Consider the following 18,342-nt stretch of genomic DNA (forward strand, 5'->3'; position numbering starts at 1 on the left):
CTATTGCTTTTGCCGCTGCCTACTGCTGCTTCTACTGCCGCCGCTTGCATCGTCTGCCTGCGTCGTTGCCTTCCGCAGCCGCCGGAGCCCTACCCTGCGCCCGGTCATGCCTCAGCGTGTGTGCCCGCATCTCCCTAGTGCCGCTCCCCACCGTGCACCAACCGCGCCCTGTCCCACTCGTGGCCCCGCCCGGGCCCTGCTCCACTTCGCCTCCATCGTCTGCAACTCGCCTCCCGCTCGCCACCCGCAGCGCTGCTGCCGCTGTTAGTCTCGCCCCGGCCTCGCCACCCTCTGCTGCCGCTCTACCTACTGCTCCCCGCCGCCGCTCCACTCCGCCCCTGGCCACCGGCCACCTCGCGCCGCCGTTGAGCCTCGCCCGCGCCGCCCGCTGCGGCTCCGCGCCCACGGATGAATAAAACCCAGGAATTTCAGAATATTGTTTTAAACTTTGAAAAATCATAGAAATTAATCTGTAACTCGGATGAAAAAGTTTTATACATGAAAGTTGCTCAGAACGACGAGACGAATCTGAATACATAGCCCGCTCGCCCGCCACACATCCCTAGCATAGCAAATGTGCAACATTCCACCTCCGGTCCGTCTGTCCAAAAACGCGAAACATCGGGAATACTTCCCCAGATGTTTTCCCCCTTCGCCGGTATCACCTAGTACTGCGTTAGGTCATCTCTAGCACCGCATAATGCCATGTTATGCTTTGATTGTTCTGTTATTTACTATGTTCCCCATCTGTTACTTCTTTCCGGTAGACCTCGAGACCGCCGCCGATACCCCCGTGATCGACTAGATCGACGATGACCCCTCCTTCTTGCCAGAGTAACCAGGCAAGCCCCCCCCGTTGATCACCAGATATCACCTACTCTCTTCTATACTGCTTGCATGAGAGTAGTGTAGCCTGTTACTGCTTTCCGTTAATCCTATTCTGATGCATAGCCTGTCATTGTTGCTACAACTATTGATACCTTACCTGCAATCCTAATGCTTAGTATAGGATGCTAGTTTATCATCAGTGGCCATACATTCTTGTTGGTCTGCCATGCTATACTATCGGGCCGTGATCACTCGGGAGTTGATCACGGGTATATACATATACATAATATATGATACTTGCGGTGACTAAAGACGGATCGGCTCGTAGGAGTACCCGCGAGTGATTCACAGATTGGGTCTGAAAGGACGTTTGTCCCGACGGCCCTCTGAGTGGATCTTTGTGGCGAAGCGACAGGGCAGGTTGAGACCACCTAGGAGAGAGGTGGGCCTGGCCCTGGTCGGCGTTCGCGGTTATTTCAAGATAACACATTTAACGAGATCTTGGTATTTGATCTGAGTCTGGCTACTGGCCTATACGCACTAACCATATACGCGGGGACAGTTATGGGCACTCGACGTCGTGGTATCAGCCGAAGCCTTCGTGACGTCAGCGACTGTGCGACGCGCGCCGGGTTGGACTGGAACGCCTACTCTTGTATAAGGGAGGCTAGGTCTGCTCACCGGCCGTGTACGCAACGTGCAGGTGTGCAATGGGTGATGGGCCCAGACCCCTGCGCCATAGGATTTAGACCGGCGTGCTGACCTCTCTGTTGTGCCTAGGTAGGGCTGCGACATGTTGATCTTCCGAGGCCGGGCATGACCCAGGAAAGTGTGTCCAGCCAAATGGGATCGAGCGTGTTGGGTTATGTGGTGCACCCCTGCAGGGAAGTTAATCTATTCGAATAGCCGTGATCTTCGGTAGTAGGATGACTTGGAGTTGTACCTTGACCTTATGACAACTAGAACCGGATACTTAATAAAACACACCCTTCGAAGTGCCAGATACAACCGGTGGTCGCTCTCTCACAGGGCGACGAGGGGAGGATCATCGGTTAGGATTATGCTATGCGATGCTACTTGGTGAACTTACCATCTACTCTCTTCTCCTGCTGCAAGATGGAGGTTATCAGAAGCGTAGTCTTCGAAAGGACTAGCTATCCCCCTCTTATTCCAGCATTCTGCAGTTCACTCCACATATGATACCCTTATTCCATTTGATACCAATGCATACATGCGTAGTGTAGCTCCTTGCTTGCGAGTACTTTGGATGAGTACTCACGGTTGCTTTTCTCCCCCTTCTCCCCTTTCCTATATCCGATTGCTGCAACCAGACGTTAGAGTCCAAGAGCCAGACACCACCGTTGATGACGACTACTACTACTCGGGAGGTGCCTACTACTACGTGCAGCCCGCTGACGATGACCCGGAGTAGTTAGGAGGATCCCAGGCAGGAGGCATGCACCTCTTTCTATCTGTATCCCAGTTTGTGCTAGCCTTCTTAAGGCAAACTTGTTTAACTTATGTCTGTACTCAGATATTGTTGCTTCCGCTGACTCTTGTGTATTCGAGCTTATGTATTCGAGCCCTCGAGGCCCCTGGCTTGTAATATAAAGCTTGTATTATTTTAATTTGTGTCTAGAGTTGTGTTGTGATATCTTCCCGTGAGTCCTTGATCTTGATCGTACACATTTGTGTGTATGATTAGTGTACGGTCAAATCGAGGGCGTCACAATAGTAATAATAAGTAATAACGCTTGACATTAACAAGAACAAAGTCCTCTCAAACATGAAACCATGTAATCCAAATGTGCACAATCCTAGCTGATGCTGAAGTATAGTCTAGTCAGCGAGTGAATAGAAAAAGGCAATAACTATGATAGATTCTTGATGTTTTTAGTACTGCAACATTTTAACTATGGGTGCCTCTCTTCATGTGGCGATTCCTTTCTTTATCCTCTGTCTCGCGGAGTACCTCGACAATCAGTTTGTCCTTTGCCGCTTCCATAAGTTCTTTTTTGTTCATTAATTTTTCTTTGCACGGTTTCTCACCTGACATCCTGAAGCTCCCTGAAATATTTGAGAGTGTGAGCACAACAACACATTCTCCAAACAATAGATAAATATTTTTGCATGATAGCTAAAAAAGATGCGCAGCAGCTGAAAACATTAGCAGAAGAACGCAGTTGCATAAATTTTGCCCATATTATCTGAAAAAGGGTGTAGCCATTGATCATTATATATGCGTACCCCATCAGTATATATGCATACCCCATCTTATCATTACATACCATGTGCATACCACATGTGACATGTTATATACTTATATTATCAGAGGGGGATCAGATGTAGAAGCAAAGCAAAGCTCTCACCTTTTGCTAGACCGAACAAGATACTCTTGTGTTCATCCACTTTACCTCCTCTTCCACTTCTTCTCATTCGATAAACTTGCAAATGAAAAACAAATAATGTTAGATCTAGGAGTATTTAAATATAAATTGACATAGTATTATCTGCAAATAAATATTCAAATAACACACCTGCCTCAACTCCCCAAAACATCTCTATAGACAATGTTCTTTTTGCTTTTTACGAATTTATCAACCTCCTTGTTTGGCTTGGCCAAAATTTGTGTCGTCTATCTGGACACTCCCCTTGACAATGCAACATATAGCTGATCATGTGAGAATACTGGCTTGGGAAGGTAAATACCGACGTTTGGGATAGTCTGACCCTGGGCCTTGTTAATTGTCATCGCAAAACTCAGGCGGATGGGGAACTGTTTTCTCTTAAGTTTGAAAGGAAGTGAGATGTCCTCGGAGGGCAACATAGGGATCCTAGGTATGAACACCCTCTTTCCAGCATGCTGACCACCAACAATCTCTGCGTCGATTGCATTATCCTGGAAGGCTCTAATCATAAGTCGTGTCCCATTGCATAGGCCATTATGAGGGTCGAGGTTCCGGAGCAGAATGATCGGGCAGTTGACCTTTAATCTCAATACATGTGGTGGCAAGCCATTTGGTGTGATCAAGTTTAGAAAATCAATTGTGTAATTATTTTGCAAGTCATCCTCGATTGAGTCGAAGCTATGGTATAACTTTTTTTTGCCTGGAAACCTGTAGATCATCTTGTCATTTAGGTCATCGACATGATCGTTCTTGGTCGAAAGAATAGCACGTGCGCTCATGAACTCTCTCGATCTAGCATTGGCATGCAACGATGGGAAGCCTTTTCGATGAGCGTGTTAATAGGTTTTTCATCCTCGGTATAGCCGATCACAATGTCATCAGGGAGACGGGCATAGTCGTCTCCAATTGTCTCTTCCGTTCCATTGCCGATCCTTAGGAGGTATTCGGAGAACCAAGGAACACACTGTGCCCGCATGTTGCATGTGAGCCTTATCTTGCGTGTCTTATCCCACAGGTAGGATCTCAGAAGTATAGCATCCGTGATATGTGCTCTTGTCCCACGTGTCACAACAGGAAGGACCTGCCTGAAGTCACCACCAAATACGACAACCTTTCCCCCAAACGACAAACGACTTTCCATTATATCCGTTAGTGATCAATCAAGCGTCTAAACTACTTGATGTTTTATCATAGCAACTTCATCCCAAATTATCAAGGACGCTTGCTTAAGCAACACAGCTGTACCACTCTGCTTTGTGAAACTACACATGTTGTTGTTAGTGAGCTTGATTGGTATTTTGAACCTGGAGTGTGTTGTTCGTCCTCCAGGCATTATCGACGCCGTAATACCTGATGTAGCGGTTGCGATGGCTATTTGGCCCATCGAACACACCTTTGCAAGCAATGCCTTGTACAAGTATGTATTCCCAGTGCCGCCTGTACCATCTACAAAGAATATCTGACTTGTTTGGTTGACCACATGATCCATTATGTGATTGAAACTAGCGAGCTGCTCACTGTTCAAACTGGTAAATAATTCTAGATGTTCTTTGTCCATGCTGATTTGCCTCTCCTCTGTTACCTCTCTGTACACACCGTCATAAGAACCATCGGTGTCAACCAATTCCGGAAGTCCATAGTTTGTAATATCCTTTCCCATGGATTGCAACATATCCCTGATATCTCTGAGGACCATCTGCTCAAGTATTGCCTCATTGGATTGATTACGCCGGTAGTCCTCGGACATCGCTGCCAGATGTTTGTCCCACATCTGACGTATTTCTGTAGCCTCACAGAATACCAGTATAGTCGCAAATAACTGTCTCAAGGCACAAGGCATCTGAAATGTGGCAGCATCCATCATGCAATCATCAAGACTCCTGTCGTGCTCAATGAGGCCTAAGTGCTCACATGCCTCCCTGAAGGAACCGCATGGCTTGCCATTTACTGTTTTCAAATCATCAAATGAAGTGGCACCTCAGACATGACTTAGGAGCACATGCAAGTAGTACCTCTCTCCTTCAGCAGGGTGTGCATACACAAGTCTTCCAATCTGTGCTCTTTTATTTCTTCTATTCTGCCACACCTTTTTACCAGCTATCCATCTATAATGTTCTGGAAACTCTCTATACAACCATTTTCGTGCCGCTGGAAACTTTTTGTTCATCTGAAAGTACTCTGTAAGCATGGACTTGGAAGAAGATGGTTGAGTGACAACATCTTCCAGATTTTCAGAAGCTTTAAATGCAACTGTATGCATGTTTGGCAGATGAAGCTAGAGCTGGAGCACAGATGGACTGACACCAAACATCTTGAACCAAAAAAGCCTATAAATTGCCTCTGGTGGAGATACATAGCGTGCATCCCTATATTGTCGGATTTCATTGATGATTCCACCATCATTGATGATATCCTGCTTGAATGCAAAGGATGTCCGATCATGCCCTTTGTAGATGTATTTGAACAAGTACTTCACTGCCTTGATACTGGAGCATGCATCGACATTAATGTGGCAGTTGTATCACATAAGCAGTGAAGGGTTGTAAGGAACCACCCATCTATTGTCCAAATCTGCTCCTCTGATCCTAATTCGGCGCCCCTCGTCCCGCCTCCTGTAGATGGGATATGAGTCTTTTTCTTGTTGTGTGGCATCACAAAAATCTCGTGGGTAATGAAACTGGCACTGTCCATCAATCATGCAAGGGCACCTTTTTTTCAACTCACCACACGGTCTGTGTAGCATGTGTTTCACGACCAAATCATGCAGAACAGGGTGTTTCTCTTTGTCAGGTATCTCAGCACATATCACCCGATCATAGTCATTTGGGGTCGCTAACTTGCTCTTTGATTTCATGATTAGGAGTATATGCTCATGCAGGAGACCTCGCTTCTGAAACTCCGTGACATGTACATAAGCTGCGACTTCTCCGAAATGCTTACCCTTAGTTAGTAAGTCCATCATATCTTGTTGTTTAGCTTTGTATACTCTTGACACCAGGTCTGTACGGTCTTGCGGGAGTTGTCCAGGCAACAGTTTCTCGGTTATCTCCTCCCAATAGGGATTGCAAGTCATTGTGACAAAGTAATCCGGTTTACCCCACCATTGCACTATTGTCATCGCATCCACGAACCTCCGCTGCATGTCGCGGTCACCACCAGGAAATGTACATGGAAGCACGATTCGTTTTCCAATTCAATCACCGCACGACTCGCCGGCAACGACGGTGTCAACAAGACCCTGCAATACTATACAAGGTTATGGAAAAGCATGGGTCGTAGCCACTTTGTCGTTGTATTATGATGTATTAAAATAAACACAAGCATGGTACCTGGTAGAGGTCAGCGCGTATAACCTTCTGATTTTCCGGCTTTGAGTACCAGTCAAGCCGCATAGTCTCAATCTTGATATACATGTCAATAGCCCACTGTTGGAAAAGGCGACCCCGAAACAAGATGATGTTAAAAAGCTTCTTCCTGACCTGCAGCTTGAAGCAGTAGTACTCCCTTGCACCAACAAATTTTCTGGACTGTGTTTCATTGACCTCATCGTCACCAAAATCCTCATCTGGGTTATCCTCGTTGTCATCTACAAGATTGACAATATAAATATCAGTATTTGGAACATAAACATAAGAATTGAAGAATAAGCTTACCAATAGACCCGCGGGTAAATCAGTGGCGTGGGCTTCAATGATGAAACCATGCGTTTTAATCATCATTCAAAAATAGGAAGCATATAAATTAATAGTGAACATCATACCTGTATATAAATCAGGGGCTGGGCTTACTTGCGGTGCAGGATTATCCGGTTCATGCGGTGCAAAATTCTCACCTTGTTCTCTTTATGTAATCAAGTTTTCCTCTGATAGATATAGATGAAAAATAAGATGAAAACATAAGTTTTCATCATCATTCATAAATAGTAGGTATATAATTAATTGTGAACATCATACCTATATATAAATCAGAGGCTTGGTTTCCTTGTGCTGCTGACATATCTACTGTATTTTGGGTCGTGTCATCCGTGGCTCCAACATATGGCATGCAACGATTCCAACCAGTCTCTCCATATGGGAAGAATAGTAGATATGACAATGGGTATTAGCACCCATAGTATGCTTTAATATACAGGGGCCGGTCTCCTTTTTTTCCATGCACGACTACACTCCTGTCAAAGCAATTCTGTGGGTCGCTCCCTTCAACCCATATAGCTGCCACCTGGGAAGTCATGGGGCATTGTACCTCCGTTGATCCAAGTTTTTATCCGTGTTTAGTGAGATTCTATAGTCATCTATATTGGGAACAGACCCAAGGTTCTTGAAAGTTTGCGCATAAGGGTTACGCTCTAGTATTTGCAGAATCTTCTGTATGAGGTCTATATTAAGATCTGGAGACCTAGTAGCCCTGTGAGCCAAGTCTTGATCTGTATCATAAATATAAAGCTGCAAATGCCGAGGGCCATTATCAGCTGGCACCAGATTATCAAGAGCGTGGTACAACCCACCAAATGCACGGAATGTATACACGCCAGTTCCTGCGGCAGTGCTTACTCGGCGATCAAGGGTGACTCCTAGACTTGTGAATGAGAAGTGCGAGTTGAAATATCATATATGCTCTCTGAAATATTTAGCATCCTCATCGTGTTGACTTGTAAACAACCGTTTCAATTCTTTTGGACTTTCTGGAGTAAATATACTGACTTTCCCTTTTCTACAGCAAAACGTTGGACCCTCAAACGGAAAACGCAATGCCCCACAGTGATGGCAGTCTGCAACCTTTCTTAGGACATGGTGCTTTGCAGGTAGGTTTTGGTATATGAATTCATTAGTATTTGACATGGGTGGTGCTCGTGTAGCTTTGTGTCCAAGTTGGTACGATTCGAAAGCAACATCTAGCAGAGAAGAGTACATGCATTTAATTCTCATAGTAATAAAACATGCACTTGAGTGTGCTAAATTGGAAATTACACAATGTGCATACCTCTATCAATAAATATTCTAGCTTCTTCATCAGGCTCATGGTATGCAGCTTGTAGATTAGGCAATGGTTCCAAGTAGTCTAGCAGGAAATACATTGATCAATCATAAATGCAGAAAATTTATTGATGAAGAACTTGATATGTGAATAACAATTATATATAACATACCTTCTAAATTGGTTTGTTCAACAACAGGCTCAAAAATTCCGTATGGATCATCTGTCTGGTCGTTGCCTACCATAGAAAATCATAAGATCAGTAGAGGATAGCAATATAGGTATTCTTAATGGGCGTAGGTTGCTTAAAAGTGTGTTGCAGACATTGAGTGTTTTCAGTACCAGGTGTGTCCAATTCAGCAGGGCCTATATTATCATTATATGGTGAATTATCATGTAGTTTGGAGCTGGAAAAAGGCTGTACAACTGAACAAAGGAAAGAGAATCCAGAGTGTGCTGGTCAAATAAACATTGTGGACACACATGCAACATAATTAAATCGACAACTAACATGCATCTTCAATTGTGAAATCTGGGTCACGTATTGTGCTGTAATGTGGTTCATTAACTCCTGAAATTGGTACATTTGGATATGTGGTCACAAAAAATTTCATACAAAATCTTATTAGAGTCGGAATGCCATGAACACTATCTACCAAAGCCAGTTTCAAATACCTTGTGCAATATCTGTGACGATGGGTCCAGTTGGTTTGATTTTACTGGCAAGAGGCATAGTAACAGCTCTAATTCATCCTGCTATTTGTTGCATCTGGTAGGCATCGTTCCTGTGCAACCAACTGGATTCATCTTCATGTGTTAAATTGTTCTCCTTGTTCTCCTTGTAGTGGGGAACACATACACGTGACTAACATGAGTTTGGTATATTCGACAAGCCTGTAAGAGAGTTGCAGTACCACATGAGTACCCTGCATTTATGGGCATATTTGATGGGGTAAGAAGATGCAATCAAATCTTATGGTAGAACAGTAGTACCTGCACATGTCAATTCTTGGAGCTGGGTGACACCGGATTGTCCTGTAGCTGGTGTGTGTGATACAGTGGTATGGTCGTTCAGGATGGCAGTTGTAGCCTTTCTCTTCTCACGAGATAGGCGTTGTCGTTTTAATATTTCATCTCTGTTTTGTGCATACCACTCCATGTCCCTCTGCCTCCTTAACTCCTTAGGATCTGCGTAGATAATAAAACTAATTAGAGTACCCTGCATTTATGGGCATATTTGATGAGGTAAGAAGATGCAATCAAATCTTATGGTAGAACAGTAGTAACTGCACATGTCAATTTTTGGAGTTGGGTGACACTGGAGTGTCCTGTAACACACATGGTTTGTATATACTTTGTTGAGCGTCATTACCAATGGACATGGACACCGGTGTATGTGTTTCATTTTCCTGGCCATTGATATTGGCACAAACAACAACCATTTTTGTCTCACTGTAGGCTTGATGTTGCCTCTTGATCTCCTCAGCGTCTAATACATGATACATTTAGCATATAATGTACTATCTAGATAATACACAAGCATGCAGTACAAGGGTATTTTACCCTGGGTCATGGCCAGGGGTGTATGTGCTAGAATTTGCTCATCAATAAGCAGTGCCGTTGAAGCATGTTTCCTTTCACGGGCTTCGTGATGTCTTTTAAGAATATCATCTCTATTGCGTGCATAATACTCCTTGTTCCTTTGCCTCTTTAATTCTTTAGGGTCTATTTTAATAAGTATTGCAAGTAAGAACACAAGGAACAACAAAAAAGTCACAGAAAGTAGGATATGGTTGATGTAAGTCACCCAATGATTGGTTGTTGCTTATATCCTGATGAAATGGGGTGCTTGGGTCTGTAAAAACACATAGCTTAAGCGAGCACACAAGCAACAACAGAAACAGTAGAACAAAGTAGGAATTGGTTGCTGAAAGTTACCCAATGTGTGGTTGTTGCTTATATCTTGAAATGGGGTGTGTGGGCCCGTATGATTGGGAGACGACATACCGTTGCCTTCATGTGAATATTCATGGCATGCCATAAAAATACATAGCTTAAGTGAGCACACAAGCAACAACAAAAACAGTAGAACAAAGTAGGAATTGGTTGCTGAAAGTTACCCAATGTGTGGTTGTTGCTTATATCTTGAAATGGGGTGCGCGGGCCCGCACGATTGGGAGAGGACATACCGTCACCTTCATGTGAATATTCATGGCATGAAATTATTAGAAGCATGTATTTGTGCATATGAACATGAGATGCAGAAGATAAGCAGTATTTGGTTCACATGTGTTAAAATACTACAGTATCCTTTTGTTGATATATTGTATGTGCACAGAGTTCTACAGTAGGATGCATGTTTCATTCAGTTAGAAGATTGCAGTACCGAAAACTGTAACCATGTTTTACATAGAAATTAATAATCACAGATGGAAAATTAATAATTCTGTTGTGCAATCAGTAATTCTGCCGCGATGTATCTTTCCTGTGCCATAGGTATGCTAGAATGGTGTGCACCTTTTACGATCTGAATGGTATGCTTAATGTCCTAATGTTTGATTCCTTTTTCTATGAAGATAGATAGTAGAGTATATCTGTTCTTACAATTCCAATCTTGAGTGTAGGGAACACTCACCACTGGTCCAGGGGCCGTGCAGTGTGGAGGCGGCCACGCGGGTGCCAGGTGGGTTCCTGGGCACGGGCGATCCGGCGGATTTCTGCAACCCTGCGAGGGGGCAGCCTCCTGGGCGCCCGCTACGTCGACCGTGCAGCGAGGCGACTGCGCGGTGGAGTGGCGGGAGGTCGCCGTGCAGGAAAAGACGGTCTTGGCGCGATGGTGACGCAAGGCAGAGATGCTCCTGGGGAGGGGAATCAATTCCTTCCTTCGTATGCGATTAGAATTGTGTGATTGTTGGGGGACGCGGGACTGGATAGGTGGAGGGAAGGCTTATGGGATGGTGGAGTGGGGTCAGTCATTGTAAATTGCCACGGCCACACCGTAAATCAATTAGATGAATGATTGTAGCGACCCGACCTCAAACGGTCAAGTCTCTGTGCTTCAGTGTCATCCCTGGATCGGTAATGCTGACACACACAGTACTCGAAGGATTTATAACAGAGTAGAAATCACACACTTATTACATCAGATGTCTCAAAAGAGATCTGATTATAATAAATATGGCTTAAGGCCATCTAGCACGATAACAGCGGAAGGCTTGGAAGATAAAGTGAGTCCATCAACTCCAACGGCATAGCTGAGCCGCACGGCAACGACCTAACAAACCTTACTCCTCGTCTGATAAGTATGCAACATTATACGTTGCAGCCCGAAAACAGGTCAGCACATGGAATATGCTGGCAAAGTAACACAGTAGAGCAAGAACAGAATACTGCTATCACTACATGCATATATGGCTGGTGGAAAGCTCTATGGTTACAGTTTTTACGAAAAGCCAATTTTTCCCTACAACAAAGGAATAGATCTTAATTTTTACTATCATGATAGTTGAAACATCATTGAGAAGGTTCCTCCAACTCAATCCCAATTAAAGTGATTAATAACCCAACAATATTAATTAAGAGTGATGAGATACTTAAGATACTCCAAGTACTAGATGCTTAAGATTGTCCATAACCGGAGACACGGCTAACCATGATTAGTTTATACACTCTGCAGAGGTTTGCACACTTTTCCACACAAGACTCGATCGCCTCCGTTGGATTTCTCGCACTACATGATGTTTGAGAAACGGATGACCGAGACACAGTCTGTAACATCCCAAATTTTCAATTTGGAATGTTATACACTAGATCATGATTGCATATCATATTCATTGCATTTTGGTTAATCCTAGAAATTTCACGCAACTCAAGGACACTCGGAGAGAGTTGGGGATTTCGTTATTTTCATATTTGAGTTGTCTCAAATTTTGAAAATAGGATCGTTTGATTTTATTTATTTCTATTACAAAGAAATTGAGAGAGGGAATAAAATGACTTTCCCAAAATAAAGAAATATTCAGGATTTAATAAAAAAATCAAATAAGATTTTATTTTGGTTTTATTTGCTATTTTATTTGAATTTAGGAAAAATGCGCGTTTTTCAAAATTTCATTTAGGCCCCAAATAAATGTTCATCCTGTGCGGCTTGATTTTAGAAGCCGGGGAAAATTTATTTCGGGATTTTTGGAGTCTGTTTAGTATTTCTTTTGGCTTTTTCCCGAGCGTAATTATTTTAAAAAAAGTCTGGACCGACCTTGGGCCGTAACCGGCCAGGACTCCTCCTGGCCGGGCCTCTTATAAGCGCCCCGAGACCCCCGCCATAGCCCAAGCCGGCCGCCCAACCCTAACCCTAGCCGCCCGCCCACCGCCGCCGTCGCCGCCCGCGCCACCGCCCCACCGTCGTCGGACCGTCGCCGCCGTTCGCCGGAGGTAGTTTTTTTCGCCTCCGGTTTTTCTCGAAAAACCGTTCGGTTTTCCGACGGTTTTGTTCGTTTTTTAGTTTCGGTTTTTTAAATAGATCGGTTTTTCCGGTTTATTTAATTAGCGAGCGTTCGTCCGTTCGTTCGTCTTAACGAATGTTCGTCATTTTTCTTTTTCTCAGATTAAATCCACGATTTTTCTGATCGCGATTTCTGATCCGATTTTCGTTTTAGTCTAACTTTTCGCTCGTTTATCGGAATCAGGCGATTCAAGCGCCTGGAGTTTTGTCTCGAAACCCTCTTTCCGTTTAACCAACTCAAATAAGTTTTTGCCACTGTAAAAATTGCCCTAGATCCAGAATAGTAAATGAAGCCTGTTTCTTTTGCCATTTGTCTTTCGTTGCTTCGTTCGATTTGATTCTTTTTGCCAACCGGAGTTCTTAAGTTGAATTTTCTGGTTAGATCTCTTATTTGAGTTTTACTTGTGCATTAATTGAGTACTTATTGTATGCTTGTTTGTTTGCGATAGAGTACCCGGAGTGCGCCGCTTGCTACTTCGAATCGCTAGGTTTCCCGGATCATCAGCAAGGCAAGTAACACTTTGATCATGTTTTCCCCTATACCCATTTTTATTGCATTAGATCAATCCTCACACATTGCATGATCAGGATCTAATTAAATTGTGGGTTTGGGAAGCAGTTGAGGTAGTACCTATTACCTGTTATTATCAAACCTTTGGGAGTTACTTCTACGTTTGCTTATTATGCCATGCTATGATAGTAGACGTGGATTGGGTGAGTGTATCCATGACAGATGTGAGATGTTAATTAATGGTTTACTTAAGGTGGCAACTTAAATACACATTTGGTGGATTGAGGCACCTGGGTATTCCAGCGATTGCATGTTTTTCTTTATGGACCGCCACCCAGGCTCAAAGGGATCATGAGATTGTTCATGCTAGAAACTTCCATGTGCAGCCACAAGCTACTATGGGCCCTAGCATAGTTGACTAAGTCATGTGAACTCTTACAGTGGTAGACTAGCAGATGTAGGGGATGTAGGTTGGTACGGTCTACCCGTTCGTAAGGTGCTAGCGCTTCTAAAAGACTATGTCTCGGTCATCCATTTCTCAAACACCTTGTAGTGCGAGAAATCCAACGGAGGAGATCGAGTCTTGTGGGGAAAAGTGCGCAAACCTCTGCAGAGTGTATAAACTAATCATGATTAGCCGTGTTCCCGGTTATGGACATCTTGAGTATCTAGTACCTGGATTATCATGTGAATCTCAACATGTTACTCAAAAAATTAATTTTGTTGGGTTTTGTTTAATGATGATGCTCAATTGGGATTGAGAATGCTGTCAACCATTCTCAATGTTTAACAACTACCATGATAGTTAAATAAAATTTATTCCTTTGCAGTAGGGGAAAATTGGCTTTACGCAAAACTATAACCATAGAGCTTTCCACCAGCCAAATATGCATATAGAATAGCATGTTTCATTCCATTACTCTCTATGTGTTACTTTGCCAGCATATTCCATGTGCTGACCCGTTTTGGGCTGCAACATTAGTGTTGCAGACTTTTCAGACGATGATTAAGGAGTTTTAGGTCGTGGTTCTATACTCAGTGATGCCGTTGGAGTTGATGGACTCACTTATCTTCCAAGCCTTCCGCTGTTATCATTATTAGATGGCCTTAAGCCATATTTATTGTAATAAGTTCTCTTTTGAGACTCTCGATGTAATAAGTGTGTGATTTCTACTCTGTTATAAATCCTTCAAGTATTGTGTGGTGTTAGCATTACTGATCCAGGGATGACACCTGAGCACAGAGATTGGACCGTTTGAGGTCTGGTCGCTACAAGATGGTATGAGAGCACACGCTGACTGTAGAACACGACCACTAAGCTAAAGACCTAGATCACTACTCACTCTCCTCTCTTTTTTGACTTCTCATCTTTTCTACTCTTTTAGGATGGCGGATGCAAGGAACAAGTTCACTCAACCGGATGAAGATATACCCTTTGGGCGTCACTTGAAGGGAGTCACTAGATACCTGAACATAGGAGTACCAAGCTTCACTGGAACCTACAACGCCACTTTACCTGAAGAAGAGCGCTGGATGATTCAAGTTCAAGTTCCAGGAAGGACGTTCATGCCAGTCACTGAGCCCATAGAGTTTTCTTTTGATGCACCAACATGGAGTCTAGGAAAGAGCATGGCGGCTCACATCGCCATGGGACGTATTGGAGAAGTCTATCGCAATGATCTCAAGGATACTATCTACCAGATTTGTGGGCGCCGAGATGAGCATTGGGAGATGATCAGCACCAGGAAGGATAGATCAGTTGCAGCTTTTATCCAGGAGTTAAACCAGCACATTCGACGTCAGGAGAACCAGATGTTCGCCGACATGATAGATCTGAAGAAGGCAAGGACAAGAATCAAGGAACTGGAGGAAGAACTCAAGGCTACACGTGAAGATTATGAAGAGGAAATAGAAGTATTAGTGGAGAAGAATGACGATCTGATCAAGAAGATCGGAATATTTATGGGAGGCCCTACACCAGTAGAAGAAGACGAAAACCCAAGGAGATTCGCCCGGAAGACTACATCATCATCGACGACACCGACTCGGATCCAGATGATAGCGATGATGACTATGTTGATGAAGCTGGAGCAGATATTATGGAGTCGGCAACCGAAGAATATTTCTAGGAGACCACCTCATCAGTAGTAGTAGTCCACCATGTAAATATAGTAGTCCGAGCACTTCTGCGATAGTTAGATCGATTGTATGCCCTTGTTTGATTGATTGATTGAATGAAGTGAATTGTTTGCTTTTGCCTCATGTGCATATGGGTAGTGTTTTCTCTTTAGACCCCCTCTATTCTTAAATCTCATCTTTTCTAAACCCTCAGATGCCTTTGAGACGTGACCCCGGATTTACTTTCCCACCGGAGGTCACTCAGTTGATCTAGCAGCAGAACACATTGACGCAGTTGCTAGTCCAGAATCAGAATCAGGGAAACAACAACAACAACAACCCACCACCACCACCACCTGTTGATCACTTAGCCTGTTTTCTTAGGCTGAATCCGCCAGTGTTTTCCAGTAGCACCGAGCCAATAGTAGCAGATGATTGGCTCCGCAAGACAGCTAGAGAGTTGACCACAGCAGGATGCACGGATGCGAAAAAGGTGAAGTTCACCGCACATCAGCTTGAAGGACCCGCAGCATCATGGTGGGAGAATTTCACAACCACTTTCCCTGTCGACACTGTCATGTGGGACCAGTTTCAGCAGGCTTTTCGAACTGCCCATGTTTCAGCAGGAGCTATGGCCATGAAGAAGCGAGAGTTTCGCAACTTGCGCCAAGGAGGACGGATAGTTGGCCAGTATGTGGAGGACTTTAGTAAGCTAGCACGTTATGCCCCAGATGACGTTGCTACGGATGCAGCTAAGCAGGAGAAGTTTCTGGAAGGACTGAATGATGAGTTGAGCATGCAGTTGATGGTAGCGACCTTCAACAACTACCAGGAGTTGGTAGATCGTGCTCTTATGATTGAAGGGAAGCAGCAACAGATTGAGAATCGCAAGAGGAAGTATGGACAAGGGAAGCACACTTCAGGAGCTCAGCAGAAGCCATGTTTTACCCCTAGACCGGGAGGACATTTTCAGTATACCCATGGAGGAGGTAGCTCGCACAATCACAATGGCACCAAGAATGGTAATGGGAATGGAGGAAGTAACGGCCAGAACCGTACCAACCCATCGACCCCAGCCAAGAGAGACCTGAGCCAAGTCACTTGTTTTAAGTGCCAAAAGACCAGACATTATGCCAATGAATGTCCTGAATCACAGAATGGAAATGGCAATGGAAGCTCTGGGAAGAAGCCAAACCCTTTCAATAGGGGACAGGTGAACCACGTTAACATGGAGGAGGTTGAAGAGCAGCCGGATGTAGTAATCGGTAAGTTTTTGGTTAAGTCATTTACTGCACTTGTTCTTTTTGATACTAGTGCATCGCATTCATACATATCAAGGGGATTTGTGGATAAGTATAAATTGCCAACCCAAGCCCTTAGGTCACCCATGTTAGTAACCTCGCCTGGAGCAGAATATATGGCTAGCCTATGGTGTGATCAGTTGCCATTAAGGATTGGTAACTACGTATTTCCCTTAGACCTAATAGTGCTGGAATCTCAAGGATTGGATGTGATATTAGACATGGATTGGTTGTCGATGTATGGAGGAAACATCGATTGCGCTAGTAAGTCTATCTTGCTTACCACCCCCGAAGGAAGAAGGATCAAGTATGTATCCCGACATGTGCCAAAGAGGACTCAAGTAAATTGTTTAACAGGGGTTGTGCAGGAGGAAGTACCAGTGGTGAAGGATTCCCCGGATGTATTTCCAGAGGAATTGCCAGGCATGCCACCGGATAGAGATATTGAGTTTTTGATTGAGCTTTTGCCAGGCACAGGGCCAATATCAAAGAGACCATATAGGATGCCCGCAAAGGATTCGGTTGAGATTAAGAAGCAGATTAAGGAGTTACTAGATAAAGGATATATTCGCCCAAGTTCTTCACCTTGGGGATCGCCAGTACTTCTAGTCAAAAATAAGGATGGATCGTTAAGGATGGTTGTTGATTATCGAGGATTAAATGAAGTAACCATCAAGAACAAGTACCCACTACCAATGATCAATGATCTGTTTGATTGATTGCAAGGAGCTAAGGTATTTTCCAGGATCGATCTGCGATCAGGATACCAACAGTTGAAGATTCGAGAAAGGGATATACCTAAGACGGCTTTTACCACCAGGTATGGGATGTACGAGTATACCATTATGTCATTTGGTCTGACTAACGCACCTGCATATTTTATGAACATGATGAACAAAGTGTTTATGGAGTTTTTGGATAAGTTCGTCGTAGTGTTCATTGATGATATCCTGGTTTACTCGAAGAATGAAGAGGAGCATAGGCAGCATTTGCGTTTGGTGCTTGGTAAACTCAAAGAACGTCAACTATATGCCAAGTTTAGCAAATGTGAGTTTTGGTTGAAGGAAGTTGGATTTCTCGGACACGTTATATCCGGGGAAGGTATAGCAGTAGATCCCACTAAAGTTGATACTGTGACCAAGTGGGAAGCCCCAACAACAGTTGGAGAGATCCGGAGTTTTCTTAGACTCGCAGGATACTACCGGAGGTTTATTGAGAATTTCTCAAAAATTGCGAAGCCTATGACGGAGTTGTTGAAGAATGATACCAAGTTCATGTGGACTGAGGAATGTGAGGCTAGTTTCCAGGAGTTGAAGAAAAATTTGATTACATCACCAGTGTTGATTTTGCCAGACCAGACCAAGGATTATGAGGTGTATTGCGACGCTTCATGTCGAGGACTTGGAGCAGTGCTTATGCAGGAAGGAAGAGTTCTTTCATATGCCTCACGACAGCTTAAGCCCCATGAGTTGAATTACGCTACGCATGATTTGGAGTTAGCAGCCGTAGTGCATGCATTGAAGACTTGGAGACATTTTCTGATTGGAAACCATTGCGGGGTGTACATGGATCACAAGAGTTTGAAGTATATTTTCACACAGAAGGAGTTGAACCTCAGACAAAGGAGATGGTTGGAGCTCATCAAGGATTATGATATGAAATTGCATTATCACCCCGGAAAGGCTAACGTAGTAGCTGACG

The sequence above is a fragment of the Triticum aestivum genome, chromosome 2A (assembly GCF_018294505.1).
Source record: "Triticum aestivum cultivar Chinese Spring chromosome 2A, IWGSC CS RefSeq v2.1, whole genome shotgun sequence".
Classification (NCBI taxonomy): domain Eukaryota; kingdom Viridiplantae; phylum Streptophyta; class Magnoliopsida; order Poales; family Poaceae; genus Triticum; species Triticum aestivum.